This window comes from Aythya ferina (genome assembly GCF_964211825.1).
Source record: "Aythya ferina genome assembly, chromosome: 1".
NCBI lineage: Eukaryota > Metazoa > Chordata > Aves > Anseriformes > Anatidae > Aythya > Aythya ferina.
Genome location: NC_140296.1, coordinates 204,230,459 through 204,255,400, shown reverse-complemented (window position 1 = coordinate 204,255,400; position 24,942 = coordinate 204,230,459).

Sequence of the window (24,942 nt, the reverse complement as noted above, 5' to 3'; positions counted from 1 at the left end):
AGCAGGTACTCTCACCTCCTGTCTGTTCATAGCAGTGCATCATGTTTTCTCCCCGACCCCAGCTGAAGTCCAGCCCTATGAAGCTTATATAAAGGGAGATATGAAGTCTTAGATCACGTCTCGGGGGAAATCACCAGCTCTGCTCTCACCAGCTCTCTCCTCCACACTCTTAAATCAAGGTGCTTTCCACCCCAACACGTGTCAGGGTGAGGATGGGGAGAGCTGGGTGAAACTCACTTGGCATTTTATGCATGGTGACAGATGAAATAATCCCTTAGGGAGCTGGAGGATGTGGTTTACAAGGTGACACTGAGGAACCTGAGTTTGCTCAGCCTGGAGAAGGCTGGCAGTTCACAGGGGGTCTATTCGCTCTCAGACCACCAGCAGGTTGTGGAAAAGACAGACTCTCCCCAGGGATGCACTGCAAAATTGCAAGAGACTGTGGCCACAGGTTATAATAATCGAAGTTTCAGCTGGAATAAGAACTTCACAACCAGGATAACAAAGCACCAGGGCTGCAGCACTCAAATGTGGAGTAAATGCTATCTGAGAAATCTTCAAAACTCACCTGCAGAAGGTCTGGAGCTGTCTGGTCCAGCTTTTAAGTTGGTTGAACTAGACACCTCTAGAGGTCCCTTCCAACCTATGCTATTATGTTATTCTACCAAATAGTCTTTTTATTTATTTGTTTGTTTGTTTCTGTTTTCATTTTTGTTTTGTTTTGTTTTGTTTTCTCGTAAATTTGCTGACTGCTGACTTCAATACTTCCAGAAATTAAAGCAGAGATGGGTCGTGAGTGATCACCTGCCTTCTCCTGGTAGGTTCAGAGATATCCAAACACTCGTTTCTTGGAGCTTTTCTCACAGCCCTGCTTGGGGGGCTGTTTCCACATCCAGTCTCCACATGGACAATCTGTTCCAACACTTCCATTTTTCATGTTAGAAAATGTTTTCTGATGTTTCACCTAAATGAGCATCAGTAAACTTTAAACATGCAATAGTAACAGTTGGCATGCATTTATTGCTAAGTAACCCAAGCCTTCTATGCATGTAAGAAAGTTAGTACCATTTAAAGCTCCAATAAACTCTAACATCCTACAGCACTGAGTTCCACTGGCTTGTTGTCCTCTGCCCTGAAATTAATAGCTACTGATGAGGAACCAAAAAATGAAGTGGGAAGCAATTCCTCTCCCTGTGTGCTCATCCTGATTGCAGCCCCTAAGACTCACGTGGAAAAGGCATTACTCAGTACACCTTGTACTAGATATTTCTAGCATGCAGAAACAGAGCTCCGTGACTCCATCAACCTAGCTCAATGCCCTGTGGTCATGTACATCTTTTCCATACATATGCTAGGTACAGCAGATGAGATGTATCAGGACTATTTCCCCATAGGACCTATTAGAGGAGAGAAATAGGCATTGTCCAGGAGTTGTTCGTCTCATCACGATCTCATCTATCTTTTTCCAGATGAGAAGAGTTGCTCCATAGCAAAGTCTTTTTCTCTCCGGCAACTGTAACAAGTAATGAAGACAATTGTCTCACAAGTACCTGCAGTGCTGATTTCCAAGCTCTGGCAAAATGATTCCCAGCTCACAAGTGCCACATAGGTGGCAAAGAGGTGGAAATAGAGAAGTGACCACAACACCATGGGCTGTGGGCCTGGAAGCTCCAGGAGCTCACAGCAAAAGGCCTAGGAGTGCACTTGGAGTCAATGGAAAATACTGTATTTTGAGAAGTGCTGTGATCAATAGGGAGAATTTATTCCAAATGAGGCTGTGCTGAAGCAATTCTTTGGTGTGATATTGGGGGCACTACTCTTAGTGCAAGCATAAGGCGTAAATCATTCCTTGAGCACAGCTGGCCTAAGAAACCTTAGAAAGGAATTTCTGGGTATGGATCTGTGGCCAGAAAATATTAAATGCACCATCTGAAGCAATTAAAGGAGTCTGTGACAGAGTCAGGGTATGAAATGAATTTCTCCAGGTCCCCAGAACAGAGTTCTAATCCAAAATACTCTTCCCCATAATTAAAAACAACCTCATAGGCTGTGACTTACGCAGAGCAGGGACGTTTCTTTGTTTGTCCCTCATCTCCATGGGTACGGCAGAATTTTCTGCCTGGCCTAAAATGCTGGCATTAGTTCAAATGTTAGGAACCACTAACTTTCACCCCAGAAATAGCTGCAATTTCCTAGTCTGTGCACAATTCCCTTAAATCCTACACTTTCTTTAGAAAGGTGTTGACATTTACTCAGCTGCTTGTCAAATGTCTGAGGATGTTAACATCTCAAACAAGAGCAGTTGTCATTAAAGGAACACCGACTATTGCAAAGGCAGGTAGTTAGGATGACTCTGGGAGAGATGTCTGCGGAGAGGGTGTTTGATATGTGCCTTCATTTCCCTCCAGCTCACAAGGAAACAGTTGGTGCCACGGTAGCATGTTGCACGTCAGATGGCAGAGGTGTTTTGTGGGATAAGCTGAGAACATTCAGATGGGGAAGGCTAGCAAAGTGGAAAAAGTCCCATCTCTGTCACCCAAGAGACGTGTTCCTTTGCCACAAGATGTATCAGTTATACTCAGATTTGACTCACCTAACCAGGATCCAAGTGCCAAGTCTGAGTTCCTAAACAGGGAGAGAAACAGGTGTTTCCAGGGACCAAGCATCTTGGATACTTCAGGAAGGGGTGAGCTGCCTCCTTGCGGTACAACCCTTAGGACCCAATTAATCTTTGTGCTCTTCAGCTCCCCTCACGTGAGAATAACATTGCTGTGATTTTTGCCATGAGCTGCCTTTTATCATCTCTGAACATTTCCAGTTCAGAGAGCTCTTGACGCCATCCTCCACAAACTGCCTCCACGTAAATTATATCCCTGTCCCCAGGAAGCCCTGTCCTTAACCCTGGGCCTTCCAGTCCCACAGCAGCCTGGGGGCAGTGGAACAACATTTGGGGGAGCCGCATGGCATGGACCACACCACCACAAATGTTTTCACAGCTGACCAGATGCTGAGCTTACAGCCCCATCTCCACAGCTGTGGCACCACCAGGAAGGTTTGCACAGGCATGGCCAGTGCTATATGCTCGGGCTAGAAATCAGAGCCCTGTGATTTTAAATCCCCTAAGTCTCATTTTCCAAGGCCCAGCTGCTAACAGGGGGGCTCTTTTCCTGCAGGCTGAGGTTAATTGGCTTGTGCTTTTAAGAGGATAAAGCTGCGGAGACTCGGAGTCAGGGCTGTTCTCCAGATTTCCATTATAATCTACATTGCAGGAAAATAGCTTTCCTGATCAAATCATCTGTCCTCTCAGTGCAGAGGATAAAAAGCTGGTGATGTGGGAAATCTGCAGAGTGTGAAAGCTGCAGAGCCTCTTTGTATGACCTTGCTGGACAGAGGAGGAAGAAGAGGCAGACTTTTCTTTGCTATAAGGAAGCGTGAATAAGGTGTGTGAGAGCACAATTGCTTTGTCCAGTGTCTTAGGGAACGGGGAGGGAAAGGAGGACACTTTTGGTGTGGCCAATCCATAGCAGCAGTAAACAGCATTAAGGGACATTTTTGAGCCTGGTGTTGTGCATCCCTTGACAATCAAATGGGGGAACAAGCTGGTAGATTATACTGGGACCTCACTGGGAAACTGTGTGAGTCCTGGTACCAAGCCCAAGAAATGGGTTGGACTTGTGGCACTCCTAGCCCTTGAGAACTGGATGAACTTCATCCCAGGCAGAAACAGGAGGTAGTAGTACATCCCCAGGGCTCCAGCTGCTTGCCTCAAGGCTTGTAGCTCATTTTCCAGAAAGTCTGGAGGATCACTGCTGCTTTTAGAGGACTACCAGCTATTTCATGAAAGAGACAGCTATCTGAAGACAGACTGAGAGTGAGAAAAAGGGCTAGGGAGATGCTAATCTGGGACACAGAGAATGTTTTACCTCTTCTTTTCCCACCTGTGAAATGGGAACAGGGAGTTTTCCAGATTCTCCTGTTTCAAATTCATTATTTTGCTCTTGATGAGTACCTAGCTTACTAGTCAACTCTCATCCCAGCAGAAACAGGAAAAAAAGTTTTTCCCAATTACCCATGACAGGTTATTTCAGCTCATAGGTCTCTAAATGCTTATTAGTGCACTTGACCATGCACACTTGGCAACTGGACATCCCTGTGGACTCCCAGGCTAGACCCAGCTTTTACAAGCATGGAGCTGCTTAGCTATACCTTTTATACAGAAAGTGCGGGTCATACTCAAAGCAGCTGACCTAATAATTTTTGTCTCTCCACAAATCTCCTTTTTTTTCTTATATGAAGATATATATATATATATATCTTCAAAACCAGACAGAACCAAAGCACCCTAAAATTCAAAATCTGTGGAGAAGTTGCTGTACTCCTTAGGGTTTTTCCATCCCCAGTTATGTAGTCTATGACCTATTTCCCATGAATAAATGAGTGACCTGCAATCTTCAAGTCCCTGTCAAGAAAAATGCACAACCCCATCATGTGAGTCAAGATGTCCCTAGAAAACAGGAGAATGCCTCACTTTCATTGTGATGAGGCCAAGTGCACAGAAACGCCACCTTTCAGCTGCACGGTTGAGGTTCAAATCTGTTGGAGCATCTTCTCCTGAAGTTTCCTTTCTAGGGCCACCATTTCAGCCTCACTGGAAAATGCGTTTAACTTTTCTTTTCTTTTCTTTTCTTTTCTTTTCTTTTCTTTTCTTTTCTTTTCTTTTCTTTTCTTTTCTTTTCTTTTCTTTTCTTTTCTTTTCTTTTCTTTTCTTTTCTTTTCTTTTCTTTTCTTTTCTTTTCTTTTCTTTTCCTTTTCTCTTCTCTTCTCTTCTCTTCTCTTCTCTTCTCTTCTCTTCTCTTCTCTTCTCTTCTCTTCTCTTCTCTTCTCTTCTCTTCTCTTCTCTTCTCTTCTCTTCTCTTCTCTTCTCTTCTCTTCTCTTCTCTTCTCTTCTCTTCTCTTCTCTTCTCTTCTCTTCTCTTCTCTTCTCTTCTCTTCTCTTCTCTTCTCTTCTCTTCTCTTCTCTTCTCTTCTCTTCTCTTCTCTTCTTTCTCCAGCAGCCCCAAATCTTACCTGTTATGCATACAAACGTAATAATGTGCAATTAGCAACAAGAGTGACATAGCTTTGGCCACATACTGCAGGTATAAATACACAGAAGACCTACCTCTTCTGAGCATCCCGCTGTTACCTACTGGAACTCAAAAGAGTCACTTAGCCTACCTCCGCAGCTCAGCGCTTCGACTTCACAGAACTGAGATCCAAAGACCGTCTCTAACCCCTACCCCATCAATCCTATTACTGCACTTAGATTGGGAGGAAAAGCAAATGCTGAGATTTCTTACTCTCACACAGCCGTATATTCTCACTGCTAGGCTTCTACCTGAAAAGATTACAAGATATGTGTCACAGGGGTGATTTGTAAGAGGAGAGAGAATGTTTACCTACGGTAAATTACACTCTGCTTCTTTGTGTTCTCCTGAAATTTCAATTACCTAGCTATTCTTTTATTTCTAGCTTTCCTATAGGCTCTTCTCACTTAAACAATGAACACCACAGTTCAAATCTGTTCCTGTGTATCTTGGGGTTTTATACTACCCTCATTTTGTCTGAGTGCTTTATACTCTGCATGTGTGTGTTTCTCTCTCTGTATTCACATTTTCTGCTTTAAGCTATTATATAGCATCTCACTCTTGATTAAGTTGCTGCTGCAGCCACAGGGTAGGCTTTTTGGGTTCAGAAGCATGACTGCAGGCTTTCTGAAATGTTGCAGTTCTTCCCCTCCATGATGTGTCAATCTTCAACCTGAATTGCCAACACCTTCACTGGGAAAATTGGTCAGTGTAGCTGAAAGGAGGAGATTTTGAAGGAGGGTGCTGACATGTAGGGTTAAGGATGGTGTTGTGGATCTTGGTTATACCATGAAGATTTGGCTGCAGGGACACAGACCCAATTTCCAGCAGGAAAACCTCTTCTTTACCCATTCACTGGGACTGAGGCAGACTCCGTAACAGCCAGGACAGGCTTTTATCAGTTTCCCAGACTGTAAAATTGGCCACCTCTTCTTGATGAGTGAGCTGAATAATCATCTCCACAACCTGGGTCAACCTGAAAATCAAGAGAGTCTAACATGCCTGACATGTCCAAGCCCAACCTTGTAGGTATTCAGGTGCCAGTTTTCTTTTCCTCGGTCTCTTTTGCATTTCACAAGTGTCTTTGTAGTCAGGGCTTTCCATTGTCATATCAATTTTTGCATGGTTTCCATGCAGACTTTGAACAAAAAAATAAATAAATAAATAAGAATGTATAATTAGAAATGGGTTTGTTCTGATTATTGCAGTGCTTAGCAATCTTCACTCTCTCTGTGTTGGAGTATTATCTCTGACCATACACCATCTCTTGGCCGGCTTCCTAGTGTTATTATTTTAGATAATGTTTATGATTGAGTTCAGCAAGTTGTACATTTCCTTATCTTTTCACTTGTCTATGAACACCAATATTTGGAGTCGCTCCAGCTGAATCCCAGGATAATTTGTCACAGACGGGCCAGCAAGAGAATATGAAAAGAGAAAAGGTGGTGGCAATAGTAGCAATATGTAATTTCTTTCACAGTGTTTCTAGCACTGATGCAAAGTGGTCAATAAGTTCCAGGAGTCCAGAAAGAAACTAAATTGGTGACATAAAATATAACCTGTGTACACTGGGTTAGCAGTGAGAAAGCTCTTTGCTCTGCTATTTTTCTCTTCATAAGAGCTGTACAAGCACAGAAGAGTAGAAATGAGCTCTGTAAAAGATGTTTAGTATTCATGAGACAAATTCTAATACAGTTGGATTTCTCATTGTACTTACTATTGAATTTTGGGGACAGGAACACTGGTGCTGAAATCCCAACACTTCTCAGACCTTCATCCTAATAATCTGTTGTAAGGAGTATTGACCTTCTTCAATTGTAGCAAGATTAGGATTTCAGTGACGTACTCTACTGTCAGGATGGAAGGACTGGACAGTAGTTAATCAGAGAGCAGCCAGAAGGGCTTCCTGATTTGTTAAACAAACAACAGAATATTGGTAAATGATATTCCCTACTCTCCCTATATCAGCAAAGTGAAAGTGGCAGTCTGGACTGATCAGAAATATTGGAGAACTTTGCAATTACCACGTGCAAAGTGCTTTGAGATCCTTGTGTGAATGAAATGGGAGATGAGCAAAGCATCTTCCTCACTAAACTCCTTAGCCATGGTAATTCTGCATGGTCATCATTCATGGGAAGAATGTTTTATTTAGGAGGGAATAATCATGTCTTGCTGCCAAAACATGAAATCCAATTATGCTGTGAACTAAAGGCTGTTTTAAAGGGTTTATCATTTCTGAGCTTTATCCTCATCAGCTGCAAAAGCGTGTTTTCCTCCCTTCTTTCCTTCACTTTTGAAAGAGCCCAGTCTCTTCTTTTCCCCTTTCCAACTTCCCCATGTGCCAGATTTCCTTTCTCTGTAACACAGTTAACAGTTAACCTTTGCTTTAGCTTTTCCTTCAACACCTTCAATATTTCCCCACAAAAATTGTGACAGCCCTGCTAGTCAGACTTTAATGTTTTTCATTAACTATGAAATGCAAAACCATGGGAATAGCACCAAAAAAGGGGCTTCTGCCTGCTTCCTCTTCTTCAAGAGTCATATTCTGTGCCTGACTATAGGTCTACTACTTGTAAAACATCCATCCATGGGGAAATTACTTTCTTAAAGCAGTCCTCTAAAGATGTGGTGCTTCTTTGTCATTTTTCCTCTTTTGGCTCCCATATCCCTTCCCCTTTCATTTTTTTCCTTCTTGAACAATAAATAGCATAGCTTCCTAAGTGTGGAAGTAGAAAGACAGTTTGTGGTGTCTCAAACTTCTCTGTTCCTGTGATATTGAAATGGAAGGACAAAACTCAGCAAGACTCAGAATTTGAAGACAGAAGAATTGGGTTGTCTTCCTGTTGCTGCTGCAGGTTTTTCATATGACCAGAGGTTTTCAGACCATGGAAATAAGGAGCTGGGATGAAGGTAGGATTTGGTAAAAGTCTATTGCCCAAAAGAAGCTTGATTCAGAACCAAAAGAAAAAAAGGTCTCTCTGGTGTCAGTAGTGGTTAAGGCAAAAACAGTTGTTTTAACGAATGGCAAGTATGGTTCAGAATGAGAAACTATCTTCTGAAACATCAGTATGTTTGCAGAGACTGACTGGAGGTGATGGCATTGAGCAGAGCTGCCTCTCTTGAAAGACAAAAGACATGCATCTTTCAGGAGCTAATTAGGTGGAAATGAACCTGCTTTGCTATCTCTCAACCTCTTTGCAGACCTAATTTTCAATGTCTGAGAAAACTCCTTGTTGGTTGAACTTTCTATGGATTAGCCCTTGTCTATGTAGCTTGTAAACCATTCTAGACAAGTCCTTCGTCACCCTCCAATGTCTGTCCTGGCACTGTAGGGTCTTAAAAAAACATGGTTGGAGACCGTGTTATTGCCAAATAAATAACAGTTGGGTGAGTGCATAATCAGTCAGCCCTCTTCTTTCTCTTTGTGAATGATCAACAGTGACACTTTCAACAAGGCTGAGACTCAGGTCAGGAGTGTAAATCAATGCTATAATGCCATCTAGTTGTCTGCTGAGTTGTGGTAGACACAGGGAGGTGGGAAGGCCAATTTCTGCATGGCCAGTCTGACCTGTGTCTGGACAAGTGGACCAGAAATACGGCTACAACTTTTGACTGACTGCTTAAAAGCAGCACAAAGGTAATTGATGCCCTCCAAATTTATGTCCCAGTCCTTGAGTTCCTTCACGTTCTACTGCTCCTTGTAGAGCTTGTGCTTATTTTTCCATTGAATAAAGTCAAAAGCTCCTGAAACCCAAAATGGATTCAGAACCCAGTGTTCAAATATCCCAGGACTAATGAAGAGTTTTCTTTATCTTCAGAATTAGAGACCCCTGGCTTCTTCTATTCCTTTAGTTGCAGCAGCCCTAGACTGAATCCCTTGACAGTTGGAAACCCCAAGATGAATAAGCTCCAAGCCTTTCATCCCTAAATCCCTGATTCATTAGTTAATGTCTGAAAAGCACTTTGGAGCTCAAGACTGCTAAGTGCTATTATTATTAGAGACCATTCATATGCATGTTGATTGAAAAAGATAATTATTACCTTTCATTCCTTTTTTTCCCTTTACTGAAGACAGTGGCAACTGGCTTCCCTCAGAAGTAGCAAGGAAGAACTGGGTTTGGTTTTGACACTGGAATAGGACGGGGAAATCCAAATGTATTAGACTAAGAATGGAAAGAGTAGAAGGAAGATGGGAGCCTCCACCTGTCAGTATCAGAAGGATGCAGCAGAAGTGGATGCAACACAGCTTCTATTATATACATTCCTGGGGCATTTCTGTTCCAATTATATGAAAAAGAATAAGTTATTCACTAATATCCCAGCAGTCCATTCAGCTGCCCTTTTATATGTGTTGTGTCCCAGAGACACTGGGTTATCCTTTGTGACTCTCAGAAGTGCATGGAGCTCTTGTATTTCTTGTACCCTATCAGCCAGCTCTGAATGGGTGTCTGAGGTACCCCAGGTCAACTCACATGTTTCAGCATGCCTCTGTGCAGACAACTTTCTCAATCCAAGGGCACTTAGAGAACAGAAATTTAGTTTAACTGGGTAAATAAAGGGTTCTTTTGCCATTTCAGACACTGAGGCATAACCCACCTGTCTTCAAGTTGCCATCACAGGAAGATAAAAGTGTTAAAGTCCTGTTTCATATCTTCTAGCTCCATGCCAGTGTCTTGAAACCTTGAGGCACATCAAATGGTCAGAGGGGTTAAGGGAACTCTCCAAATAATACTAGAGCAGATGCCTGTTCTGGACAGTGAACCTCTGCTGACTCTGTTGGCTGAATCTCCACATGGAATGAGGAGAGCTTGAACACTCAGCTCACATGGACACATCTGAACTGTGGACACCAAACTCTTGGCATCCAAATTTGAGCAGAATCCCACCTCCACAGCACAGACATCTCCATCAAAGTAAGTGAACATAGGCTGATTTTACAACACTTCAAAGTCAGCATTAATCACAGGTTTTTTGGCCTTAAGTCTGACAGCTAAAATCAGAACAAGTGCCCAAGGGGTCTGCAAGATCTACATCCATGGATGTATTCAGAACTTGAGTGAATGAGATATTAGGGAACCAGATCTATTTGGCATTGTCTTCAATGTGTGTGGGGGGAGTGGACTAGAGACCTCCAAAGGTCTTTTATATCCTTAATTATTCCCTGATTCCAAGACTTAGAAGACAAATTGGACTTCTGGGTACCCATCCCTTTGCAGGGTGACTAATTCGGATGGAGACAACTGCACCAGAGACATCTAAAATTTAAGAAAGTCAGTACTATGCCACTAGCTTGAACATCCTTCACTGCTGTAAATAAACGTAAGATCCAAGTCCCTTTCAGCACACTGGGGAATAAGTCTTACTGCTCGGGTTTTGTTGCATCCACATCTCATCTGATTCCAGATTGTCGTCTTCTCCTCCCCACACAGGATTTTTATGAAGCCAAAGAAAGTGACCCAAAGAGGAGCCATGATGCTCGTTGCACTGATTCCCAATTGGTGTGAACCAAGACTCATGTCAATCCACACACCCTCCTGCAAGATGCATGTAGACCTGTCCTGAGACCATGGAGTTAGCCTTCCCACAGCTGACCCTGAGACACGCTGGAGCACACAACCAGCCACAATGCAAAATTAATGTTTAAAACTAGAGTGAAAGAGCACGTCTCCTCCTCTGGAACCTCATAATTGCTCTTACCCTTTATCCTCAACAGCAGTACTGCCCTCCTCCTCCCCAGCTTCACTTTCCCTCTGGTAGTTTCACCACGTTGTCACTTGCCTGTCTGTCATCCTCATGGAAGCAAGAAACAGAGTCAAAAACCTTCTTCATCTCCCATTGATCATCCCTGCCTGGATCCTTTCACTTTGGGTTAATGGAGCCCAGAGATGCTCATTTTGCACAGCTGTCCTCCCAGAATGAATATCATTTACACAGACCAAAGATATTACTCTCACAAAATAAATTTGCTAAACTGCTATTGCCCTATCTTCCCATTTTTATCGAGCTGGGGTTGCATTAACATTAATGAGATGTTAAAGGAGAAGAAAAAGAAAAAAGAAAAAAAAAGGAAAATAAAAGAAAAAAGGTCTTCCTAAGCAAATAATAACTATTCAGTCACAATTCAGAGGAAAATTATGGCTGTGTTACACATTTGAATCTTTCCACTGGATTTTGCTCTTGCTAAATTATGTGCAAATGATCGAAGTCCATACATATATATGAATGTGCATTGTCAAGTTGAAATGTTTTCTTAGTCTGAAAATTATTTCTTCTTTCAATGAGTCTACATCTTGGCTCTTTCTCTTGTTCCCTGCCTCTGTGTGCAATGCCGGTGAGGGAAAACTTGTTCTTCCAGGGACCAGCCTTGACTGCTTGGGACAAGAAGATACATCATGACTCCCAGGACTGTCCACAGGGACAACACAGAAATTGTTGGTATATTATGGAACAATAACCAATAAATAAATAAAAGCTCACATCCCAGTGTGTTGGAACTTTTGGGGGGATTGGAAAAGGTACACCAGCAAGATCTACTTCATCAGATTCTGCAAAAATAACATTGTTTCACACTTCAGGATTTGAACAAAAGGCAGAGTAGGGAAGCTGAAGGTAAGGAGGGGGAAAAAAAAAGAAAAAAGAAAAAAAAAAAAAAAAACATCCACAGACCTTCAGATTTCATGTGATGTCCCACTCCTCACCAGCCTCTTCTCCCTCTGCCAACACCAACACACAGGCTTGACCCCACATAGGCAGCAGAAGCACTTCCAGACTTCCAAGCCCATCATCTCCCTCCTGTGGTGTAGCTGATACTGCACAGCATTTTAGAAACTGGAGGAAACAATGCAGGTAAAGTGCAAGGCCAGATCCTGTTTTGTTTGGTCCTGGCTCCCTGGGGACTGCACTGCACAGGGCAGCTGTTCCACCTTTTAGCTGAACCCCATCAACTTTTGTTTTCCTCCTTGATGGGACCACACAAGACATCTGCCTTGCTTTGTCCTTGCCCACTGCTAGCCCTGCTTTGGCAGTCAGTGCACAGACAGTCATTCTGTGTTGTGTGTTGGTTTTTTTTTCAGCCCACATGGGTATTTCCCTGCTGTTTTCCTCTCCTGTTCATCTTAGTTCACAAGTTCAAAATACACGTGAAGTGGCAAAAAAACGAAGGTGTAAACAGGAAACTCTAAGTTGCTTGGACTTTCTTGATAAACAATCTTAAGGGAGTAATTTGTGCGTTGCGGATGCGCTCAGCTTGTGCACATCATGCTGGGGACCTGACAAGGTGTTGCGAGAGTGGGCAGCCAAAGCTGTAATGCTCACCCTTCCCACTTCAGAAAAATTGGCTGACAGCGCTTGAACTAAAGGAGAACTCTGCTGAGACAGACATCTCAATGATATGTCTGCTTGTTTCTGTTTCTGGTGTACACTAGGTTGTTCAAAAATAAAAAAGGCTTTTATAAGGAATAAAATGAGAAAATCCAAGCTGGGTTTTCCCCTTCTCCTTGGGTGGGGTGGGGGATAGAAATCCCATTGCCAAAGGTGTCGTAGGGAAATCATTTATCCTTTAAAAAATTACCCGCAAATATCTTTGGTCTTTACCCGCAAGTATCACTCAGGTTGATTACAGACCTGTACCCTCAGGGAAAGTGGACGTGAACACAACATCTCCTTTGACTTCGACCTATTGTCATTGATTATATCTTTTGTCCATGTTTGCAAGTGTATTTAGAGGCCAGATGAGGAACTCATGCTGGTTGCTCATAGAGGAATAGTACAGTTCAGCTTGGCAGATGTATACTGATTTTTGATGAAAGCCTGTCTCTTCTTCCTAACATCAACCTTCAGCCCATGTGGACTTCCAAAGGACCCTCACTGTCCACTTCTTGCCATGGAGGCTGACACCCATCTTTGTGAAAGCTCAGCTTCCACAGGAATAGTTCCCTTATTTAGCCCTCTGCAAACTTAAGACCCATCTCAAAATATGAATAGTCACAAATCTGGTAAATTATGTGGGACTTGTGATGCTCTGGGCCTGTTTGAAACCCCATCCAATGTCTGAGAAAGTGATCTTAGTTTTTTAGTCAAACTTATGCTGCTTGTGCTGCTAAGAGATTTAACTCCTAATGTCATCCATGATCATAGATTTAGTCTGGACTGAGCCTCAGGACTCCTCAGGAGGTCTGGAATCTCCCTCCCTCCCTGCTGCAAATGAGATCTATTATATTCATTGTTCAGTTCTACCCAAGTTTTTACAAACCAGCTTTTCTTTCTTGTTTTATCCAAAGCCTCCATTTTAAATCCTTGGCTAGTTCTGCTCCAGACCAGGCTATCAGTTCATTCTCAACTTCTTAATTATATTTTTTTTAAATAAATTTCTCAGTAAGCCTCACCTCTGTTTCAAAGCGTGTTACAACATCCCTGCACCCTGGAGCTTTGCATAGCTTTGGGTTTCCAAATAAAAGCCTAGCACTGGTTCATTGTTTTACAACCCCTTTAGAGTCTGACCTAAGCCCCAAAGCCTAGGATGCAAGGCAGTGTCAGGATTACTTCTGCATTTGGCAGGAAAAACACATCTGAAAAGAACAATTAACACTTTGTTAATGTGCCAAGAAATAGACTGATCTACACATTGGCCAAAGGCAACTAGTGACTGCTGTTTACCTTGATGTGTGTGTGCTAATGTGGGGCAGTTCTGATAGAGCATATTCTTAGCCTTAAAGCAAAGTGACAGATGAGAGGTCCTCCTCTAATTTCCCATCCTCTCCATTAGCAGGAAAAGCAGAGAAAGCCGGCAGCAGAACCCTGCGGTCCGACTCCTACCTGGCAGATAATAATGCAAATTGCAGCAACAAAAGCGATAAAAATTCATGGTGGGAGAAGAGAGGAGCAGGCTTGATCTCAGCTCCGTGGGACAGCACCAAATGCCACCCCCCAGGGAGACCCAGGTCCCATACAGATCTCTGCTGCTTTCACCAGTCATTAATATGCGTGCCCATCTGGGGTTGCAGGCTGCCGGCAGTGCTCTGTGATGTTGCTGTCACAAACGTGATACAATCCCTCATCAAAGAATAAAACAATTTTTGCAAGTCTCTCTGAACCATTCCCGCCTGCATGTTCTGCATCCTCCATGCAGCCAGGCATGTACAAGTATGCCTAATTCTTAGGGTAGATCCTAAGTATCCCTTTAATACCTGCTGCATACCCTTTAATACCAAACAAAGTTAGTGAGTATTCAACTCAGATCATCCTGATTCCCCTTTCGCCTTCCTCTTATCCCAGGGCAGATCACTAGCACCCTCCTGCTTCATAATTACTCTCTCCAAGGGATGCACTAGTCACGCCCCTGGCTAATTCTGTGGTATCAGGGAAATATCAGGGAATATATGTGGTATCAGGGAAGCCATGGTGGGGTTGTACTGTCCCAACAGAAGATGCTAACCTGCTTCATCTACCTTCTCAGTTAGTCTCGGGCCTCCCTGAAAAACTTCAGAGTTTAAGAAAGGCAGTGAGTCACCAGCAAAGATGCAGTTCCACAACATCCATTGGTGATGGAACAGAAGTCACTCCGATAATGAAGATGGATAGGTGGGTACACAGACAGACAGATATGCAGATAGACAGATGGATAGATGATAGGCAGCATACTGTATATTAAAGCTGTGACAATCTGTCATCTATTCTCTCCCTCTCCTTTTTTCCCTCCCCTTTTTTAAATCACGCTTATTGCTCCAGCGAAATTTATTACAATGTAAGAAATAATGATTTTTTAAAGATATTTTTTACTTTTTAAGCAGAGGTGTGAGGGCTTCCTGATAACAAATGGATGAAGATGTGAAAGCTTATTGGATTGTCACATCGGATACATTATCCCCAGGGCTCTGAATGAAGAATTAGACCATGGAGATCTTATTTGACATTAGATGTTTCAATTTCTCCAAGAACATTAGGCATGTTGGATTCAGCACTGAATTCAATAATAAACAACAGTTCTGACCCTCCCCCCTTTCCTTTTTACCCCTTAGCATTTTAAGTCAGAGACATGTTATTAAGATTTATTTTACATTTTTATTATTACACTCATAAGAAAAGAGAGATCATATTTGCATAATTCATTTTTATACAAACCTTTATGTATTACTTACAGCTGCCGATTCTCCTCCCTTTAATATATGTGTTTATATGGCAGTAAAACAATGACATTTGAACAATACACTGAAAATGATTTACTTCAACCCTGCAGGTATTGCTGTATATTTATTAACCCCTGGGAATTATTTTGATTGAAATCCCTTTGGATAATGCTCATCAAGAGACCGAGGCTATGTATTTGCCAGCAAACAGAAGGCAATAGTTTAGCATCAGACCCTCTTGGGGTGATCAGTAAATGGCCATTTGTCCATAGTGATTTTGGGGGTATATTTATGGCTAAAACCACCCAATCAGCACCACAGTGCTGGGTGCAGGATGAACACCAAGGCGTGTTCTATGGGAGGATGAACTTGAAGGATGAATAAGCAGCCTGCCCCCATGATGCACATCAAGGAGCATTGCCTGGGAGGAACTCCTTGATCGCTGGGTCAAACCAGTGCAACCACACAGATTTTGCTCTCACAGCTCCTCACGGCCCTGCACAGCCCACAGACATACACCCTATGCTTCATACACAACTTCTTCACCTTATCTTGCTTCCCAAGAGCTGCTCAGACCTGGCCATGGTACACTACTTGGTTCTGCAGTAGTTCTCCCGGTCCTTTTTTCAAGTAGACCTCACCCCAGCCACACACAGGGCCGTGCACCCCAATCTGTTCCTTCTCTCCGTGTTTTCACGCACTGCAGTCAGCGATGGTGCTGGTGGTGGTAGTGAAGGTGGTTGTCATGGTAACCCTCTTTTCCCCTTCTGCTAATTCTGCAGGATTTCTTTCTACAAGATCGATTTGTGAATGTGTTTCCTCTTCTTGCTCACCCCTTAAAATAACAGCTATCGGGAATGTTTTAGGAATGTAAAATTTGCCAGGTTAAGGGTTTCTTGAAGTCGCTGATGCTGAAACAATACCAACTTCTGACAGCTACACCCTCCGGATGCTTTCAAAGGCATCATGAAAAGTCTCAAGGCAGAAGAGTTTCCCAATCAACAAAGTTCCTCCCTCATTCCCAGAGGGAGTCATGATGTCCCTTATACCCATCCAGTCTAAAGAAACTCACACTCTTCTTCTCCTTCAGAGTCTTGTCTTCTTTGGAGACTTAAATTCATGGTCTTCTTGACATACAGGGGCAGCGGGTTTTACAAATTAGTTATGCATTAATTAAATTGATCATTTAATTTCTTCTTAGCCTTCTTTATAACACATTGAATGAGAGAGGTGTCCATTCTCTTTATTATCTGTTATTTTAGATACTTTCTTTTACTCTCTAAAGAGATCTTTCTTAATAGCTTTCAGGGTTGTTGTCCAAATGCTTCAACACAGACTATCTGCTGCATTGGCTGTGGTCTCATTACAGACCAGCTCAGTCCGCTCTCCATCGTTCCCACACCAGCTGTCTGGGGTACAACATTGCCAGGTGCAGGTTTTATAGGTGTGACGCTAAGAAACCGTGGAGCGTTCATCCAGCTATCAAAAAATAAGGCATGGAGTTTAAGAAAGTCATTAAAATACCCAATGTAGGACATGTTGATAATCAGACAACCTCTCCCTAGAGCAATTCACCCTGTTCTGTTGGTAACATCTATTAGGATGGAAGAATGGCTTTTCCCTGACAATGGGAAGGGTTTTGATGTGGAGCCAAGTATAGAGATTTTCCACATATCACATAAAAGCACAGTAATGGAGCCAGAAGTAGTATCCCACCTTCTAGTCCCAAGCCACAGACATCCCCTAAAAAAATAAATTGGCTTCTCCCTTACGAAAAACATCTTTATGTGCAAGACGTGTGGTATTACATCAAAGGCTGTGCTTTGGATCATGGTGGCATGGTGTGTCTGGTGAGAAGGGCTGGATTTTTGGCAAATAGAATATATATTTCACAGTAATTTTCAGGAAAATTAAAAAAATAATAATATTTTTTTTTCCTCATTTAGAAGACCCACAGATAAAGGATGCCCAAAGAAGAAGGCAAATGGTATTATTGAACTATCACGTCCATGGCAGGTATTTCATCTGGATTTCATTCTTCACTCCAATAAATTCAGTCTCCAGATTTCTCTCCAGCTTGTTTCTCCTTGCTAGAAACATGGATGGTCATATTCAGGCTGTCAGCTGAGGCTCTTAAAATGGATGTAGATATTTTCTACAATATTTAAGGTCAAGAGAACAGCAAGGTGTATGGACTATCTGCAGGCAACAAGCTAGATTTAACACTTCCACCAGGAAAGGTTCCCCGAGTGTTCTGCACATCTCTCCTGAAGTTGCAGTGAAGATTCATTCACCTAGCTGGGGATTTATCTCACCTACATGTAACCTCTCCTATCAGAGTGCAAACATCACCCTCTGAGACAGCTGTCTCGATGTTTTTATCATCAGAAGAGAGACACAGGTACTTCCAGAGTGAGATTTGTCTGCTCTGTTTCACACCTCTCTCTTAAGATGAGATGCACTGCATACCAGCAAGGCACATTTCTCTCCAGTGATGATAGAAAGGCTGGGATTGCAAGACAGTCAAAATCCTCCAATGGGACAAAGAGAATACACCAGCTATAAAATTTATTCTTAGACCAGTAAGTGTTTCAACAGTCTAATGGTCCAAACTATCTGAATAATCTCCAAGGAGGGAATACCACAACGTCTCCGGGCAATCTGTCCATCCTTCCTGCCCCAGAGATGGTTGCTTTTCCGTTTGCTCCATAGTATACTCTGATCTTCAGGCAAAAAGCTATCCCACCCACTCTTCATTTTTTTGATTGTTGTTTATTTGTTTGTTTGTTTGTTTTTTACGGAATCATGGGATAATTTAGGTTGTAAGACCGATGGCACTTTTTGCTCCAAACCACCAGCACAAAACAGGGTCAATAGAGAAAGTCATCATCGCAAAGTTAGATGAGGTTCCTCCAGAAGAAAGGTGTTTTTTTTTTTTTGAAAAATCTCAGGTTGATACTAATGTTGAAATAACTGAATATCTCCTCAATTTCTTAAGTTGTTTCTCACCCCTCTAAGCTTGGCACACCTCTTACAAAGCAGAAGTTTCAGATGCTTTGAGCATTCTTCTCCTGACACAAAAGAGAGGTCATAATCCAGTGTTAGCTTCACTGATCTGTCATGAAAGCTGATGGGAACCCTCCTATTCCCCCAGCACACAGAAATGCTTTTCATGGACACGGTATTTGAGAAAGTATATTACGCTGGAGTTTGATCCTATCTTGTTTCAGACCATGTAGAGATGTGCCTTCAGCTTTGAAGGGAAAAAAGAGAAGACACTTAATCAATAGCCATGTGAGTGATAAGCACATAAAAGAAATGAGATTGGCCAGCTTGTATAATCATTAGTAAGACCATATGGGTAATGTATTATTCAGAAAGAAAGATGACCATGGTGGGGATGGATTTTATGAGGGTCAAGATTGCTTAAGGAGTATCTCCTTGTAGTTAATTATTTCATGTAGCCCATTACCTGGAACATTCAAAGTAAGTTATTAGGGTGAAACTACAGTGAACATTTTTGGTTCTGTCCTGAAGAGGTCAGGAACAGGCTAGTTTGGCTTCCAAAACCTCCTGTCTGGAGTGCACACACATGCAAAGTGTCTAAGGATTACTCAGGAAGACATGCACACATGCACTTTTTTTTTTTTTTTCCCCCACATGACTTGCTTTTAGACTGAAGCAGCATTGCAGACAGAACTTGGATCAGATGGGCTGAAAGCCATGACCAGAACACACTCTCAAAGGAATTCTGCTTTATATACCGCCGCCAATAATCCCAACAGCTCCTTGTCAGGTTTAAGCTTGCCTGATTTCAGCCTCGTTATTACAGCTGTGCAATACTCAACGCTCAGGATACTCTCCTGGATCCAGCTGTGCTTTCTGAAGTGGTTACTGCTCCCCAATGCACCTGCAGCTGTTTATCACTTTTCTCTTGCTTCCTCCTCCTGTTGAGCAGCTGAACTGCTCATGCAACTGCTCCCTAAACCTTTGCACTTGATATGAATAGGACCAGCAGAAAAATATTTTTGAAGCTGTTTAAAATAACCTGGCTCACTTCTGTAGCTTGTTAGGGAGAATGCTCACAAGCAGCACATGCAGCTTGCCTGCGTAAAATGACAACCTCCATCTGAGACCATGGCAGAAGCAGTGATCTCATCAGAACAATTGGAGAGGTGCTTGTTTTATGCAGAGAGGATTAAATCATAGAATCATGGAAAGGCTAGGGGTGGAAGGGACATTAAAAACCTTAACCAGCTAGTTACAACTCCCCTGCCATGGGCAGGGATGCCACCCACTGGATTGGGTTGCCCAGGGCCTCATTTAACCTGGTCTTGAACACTTCCAAGGATGGGGCATCCACAGCTTCTCTGGGCAACCTGTTCTAAACCTCACCAGCTTCTGAGTGAAGAATTTTCTCCTAACACCTAACATAAATCTCCCCTCTTTTAGTTTAAAACCATTCCTTCTGGTTCTGTCATTATCTGACTGAGCAAAAAGTTGTGCTCCATCTTTTTTTTTAAGCCCCCTGTAAGTATTGAAAAACTACGATAAGGTCCTCCCAGATCCTTCTCTTCTTCAAGCTGAACAGCCCCAGCTCTATCAGCCTTTCTTTGTAGGAGAGGTGGTCCAGCTCTCTGATCATCTCTGTGGCCCTCTTCTGGATCTGTTGGCCTTGTTGAACCTCATTAGGTTCATGTAGGCCCACTTCTTCAGCCTGTGCAGTTCCCTTTGGAAGGTATCCTTTCCTTCTAGTGTATTGACTGCATCTCTCATCTTGGTGTCATCTGCAAACTTGCTGAGGGTGCACTCGATCCCACTGTCTATGTCATTGACAAAGATATTGATAGTGAATTTCAGGGTCTTGACTTTGCTTTTTGTCAGGCCAATATTCCTCAAGATCACAAAGTCAGCCAGAGTGTGGTCACTGCAGCCCAGACTGACTCCATTCTTGACCTCTTTAATGAGTTCATCTGCATTGGTGAGCACCAAGTCAAGTAAAATTTCTCCTTTGGTTGGTTTGTCTAATACCTGGACCTCTAGTCCAGTGTAGTGGTTATGTGATCTGTCCCACCACATTTCTGTGAAAGCAATCAGGTCATATTTGTCTAACTGCACCGTGATTTCCAACTCCTGCTTGTTTCCCATGTTACGGGTATTGGTGTAGAGACACTTCAGCTGGGCTATCGGTCGCATAACTTTTCCAGAAGAACCCTCCCTGATTGCTTTGGGACTGTTCACAAGTATTTCCCTGTTGTTTCCTAGAGTAACAGCGTTCTCTAAATATTGTACATCTACCTAACCACCCCCCTTCTGTAACAAACCCATGCTCTCCTTTGTAATTGTTGTCATTCAAAAAGTTAAAGTACAAAATCATTCCAGCAATCATGGTAAGAGGCAGGGTTACTGAGTCTTTTTTGGCATTTTTTGACTGTAATGACTCTGCACCAGAGTTCAACCGGTACATACAGCACCAAAAAAATGATGTTGCAGAACTTAATCTACACCAGACTGGGCAATCAGATCTTTTCAGGCCATAATCTTTACAACTTGACATGGACAAAGATTGTATAATGACACTGAAGTACCCTGACAAGCCTAGGATGTTGCACAGTTGATACCATCCGAGGCCAAGAAAAGCCAAGCAGAAGCTGCCACTTGAATTGCCATTCTCGTGGTTACTCTCTGTCCATGCAGGAGCTTGTGGCAAAAGAATTAATGTGGTTCTAAAGGAAATTTGAAAGTGTCAAGAGAAGCAAATTATCACATGAAAATGCAAATTGTACCTTATCGGGACTGTTCCACAGCTGCTATGATTCATCATCATTTCTTCATCTGTTTTTTTCTTTCCCAGGTGAGATCTCAATAAAAAGAGGGGGTTGAGAGTGGTAGAGCAGAGCTTCATTTGCCAGCAAAGATTTATGGCTTCTTTTATTCAAATGTAAGACGCCCTTCAACAGGAAGGGAATATTAAACATTTAAAATCACCAGCTATCATTCAGCCCTTATCTGATGGTAACCACTAATTCCTCACACGTATAGCACAGGTAGCTCTGCCTTGCCTTCCACATTGTTCCCCAATTCAGGGAGGGACCAGCATCATCCTCTGACCACCACTCTATAGCAATTCCTCCACGCCAGACATGCCGAGACACTTTCTTCCTCAGTGCTAACTCTCAGCAGTGTAAATCAATGTTAAACTTCCAGCTTCACTGGAGCTACACAAACCCATCCCAGCAAAAGACCTACAATGCTGTTCTCCACGTTTCTCCTGTGTAAGCTCCCTCATTAATGGAAGTCATGCTGCTCTGGGTTTGCATCATTCCAGCAACCACACTTTCCTGTGTGATGGAGTATGCTGCCTATGGACCTGCTCATCTTTGTGTTGGTTGCATGGTTGCTGATAAGTGTGGGATGCTGGGGGAGGAAAGCAGGGACTAGCTACTCACTCTTCCAAAAGAAAGGGCAGGAGAGCATCAAGTGAATGTAGCAGATGGCAGATTCAGAATGACTGGATGGAGGTACATCTTCACACAGTGAAGTTCAGCTGCAAAAATCCTTGTCTTAAGATACTGTGATTACTCAAAATCTATATGGTTTAAAACTGAGCTCAAGTAACTCGTGAAATGAAAAAAATTCAGGTACTATTAAACATTAAAATACCATTTCTTCTTCAGTGATCCCCAGGATTCTTACTTCCAGAAGCCAAGAAGATGTATAAAATGTCAATTTTCTTGACATTTTTAGTGTTCTTATTTTTATTCTATTGTCCACTAATCATTGTTGGAGACAGGAGACAACTCCATGGTTTTCTGCTCTGATTGAGATATTTTTGAATGCTCTTTGGTGCCCTCCCAGCACTGCATAGCTGCAAAAAGGGGAAAAGGCTGCTTCATTGCTACATTTGCTACAATGGGAAAATGTGGAAGTAGATTCCACTGCCTGGGATGTGCACAGAACTTGATAGAGTTCTGGAGAACGTAGCATGCAAGCAATACTGAGCTGAGATATGTCTCTGTACCTGATGGGGAGTATTATGGAGTGAAGACAGGAGTATTATGGATTGAAGGCAGGAACCACAGCGTTATGTATTCCCCCAGGTCAGAAGATGACAGAGGCTATGTCAGCAGAGGATCAACTTTAATGGTGCTGGGAACACCCTGCTAATGGAGAGTGATTCCAAACATCTGCTTTTCTTACCTTTGTAGTCAAACCAATAAGAATAGAGCAAGTCTTTCACAGACTTCTGATGAAGTGTCACTTATTATTACCTGTAGAGCACATTGGGATCAGAAGACACTATGCAACAGGAGTGCTTTGAGTTTTCTCAGAGCTGAAAGGGAGCCACAGTGTAACAGAATCTGACTGGAGTAGCTATGGTCGGTGAGGATAATGCTCGGTTAGGTACAGCCCCCAAAAGCCATATCTACTACTTTTAAGCAACAAAACAACTGTTCTGTGCAGATTATGTAAAGAAAAGAATGATGATTATATAAAGAAATATACCATAACACTGTAGAACTGTCCATTGTGTTTCTCTGGGCAAGTGTTTCTGTTAATTTAATGTATATTTTATACCTACTACCAATATTAAAAATAGAAAAGCTACATTATATCATAGAGGTCCATAGCATCGCTTATGTGCAGTTTATCTGTACTTTCTATTGGCATTTGACATTGCAGATCACCTATGATATGCACAGATAAAAAGACAATTAGGTGTCAATATCTTCAGATCGCAACACTGGTGTGCTCCTGCACGGGGTACTATTCCAGCGGCAGCAGAGAAAGCCTGCCCAGAAATAAAAGCTTTGCCATTATCTCTGTCCTGCACTGCGAGTTTATCCATATCCAGCAGCACTTAGGAACCACTCCAACAAGTGATCATCTTAACAGGGTCAGCACCTTTCTTCCCCTGGACCCCATAACAAACTTAGCATCAGCTCCTAACTAATTGAGTTGGAGCATGATCAACAGTCTAATTGAAGACTATCTCGTATCCATTTCTAGATCATATTATTTCGCAATTTGTTGTCTGAGCTTCTGTTCACAGATTTAGGAAAAAGGCATAGAAGAAGAAAAAAAAACGAAAGAGGGGAAAAAGCGGCTTTACTTAACAGTTGCTATTTTGGTTTCAAAAGGAGTCTGCATTGTTGATTAGAGTGAGAGATCATTATCCCTCTTAGGAGCCCGATGAAGGTCATTGTGTTAACCTTCAAATCACTCTGTAACTGGAGGCTGTTTTTTTTCTCCTGCTGAGCCACACTGGGAGGGGAAAAAAAAAGAATGGGAGAAAAAAAAAAATCGAAAAAACAACACAAAGAAAGCAAGTCCAGCTCAGCTTCTGCAGAGTGGAAAAGCAGGAGGATGGCAGGGTGGAATTAACTTTGGATGTTGTCGTGTGTTGTTAATGCTTTGTCAAAGTAGGGAGACAAGATATAGAGAGATGGAAGAAAACTGATTTAAATGTTTTAATCACTGCATGCTCTGTCGGGACTGGATGGCAACAGGCAGGCACCCCAAGAAATGCTATAGACGTTCAGAAACATCCTGTCAGATGGCAATAACTCGTTACGCACTAATGTATGGGGGTGGCATTTGTGTGTTTTCTCAAATAGGAAGGCGGTTAGTTTATTCTCAACAAACTACCCCGTGATGAGATAATTCGGGCCAGGAAATAGGGACATTCTTGCCTACCACAGACTGGATGTACTCCATCTTTTTTGTTGTTTTTGTACAGAAGGTTCAACTGGAGAAGGTCTTACAGGGTGATCTACTGTGTTGTCAGGGATTCAGGCTCTCAGGCAGCTGGTGTGAAGTCAGAGAAAGCTGTGTCTCCAGACGCACAGCACATAATGTCCTTCCCACTGAAGCTTTTCTTTGGCCCACAAACTATGACCCAGACGATCATAGGGTTCCCAGGAAGAGACATTACAAACCAGAAGGGCCTCTTGGGTATTGTAGAAGACAGATGTCACTTTTCCTCCTTGGACCCTCCGGTCAGTAGAGGTGACACCCACCATGGCAGAGAGATTCTGGCTTCCACCCTGCTCAGTCTGGCCTAGCAAAGCTATCTAAGCAGCTGCCCTTGGCAAGAAAGACAGAAATCTGGAAGAAAAGGGAAAAGGAAATGTATGCCCAAGTGCTATGTAAAAGGCCTCTCCATCTGTAGCTTTCCTCCACACCAGAGCTCTTCTGGCTTCTTTGGCTTCTTGATTTACGTCATGTGGAGAGAGATTCAGACCTTACACTTCTCCTGTACCTCACACATACAGTAAGTCTCTCCCATCTAACTCTTATCACTTATTTCCTGTGCATGTTCTTCCATGCAGCCCCCTGATGCATGCACGGGATCAGTCCCACCCTCTTGCTGACCCTGCTTCACTCCATTGTCATAGAATCCCAGAATCATTAAGGTTGGAAAAGCCCTCCAAGATCATCTGGTCCAACCACCCCACCACCACCAATGTCACCCACTAAACCATGTCCCCAAGCACCACGTCCAACCTCTCCTTGAACACCCCCAGGGACAGTGACTCCACCATCTCCCTTGGCAACCCGTCCCAGTGCCTGACTGCTCTTTGTGAGAAAAAATGTCTCCTATTTCCTACATGAACCTCCCCTGGCACAACCTGATCCATCAGAAACACCACATTTCTGTGTAAAACCTACCTGTGGCCATCCAGTTTCCT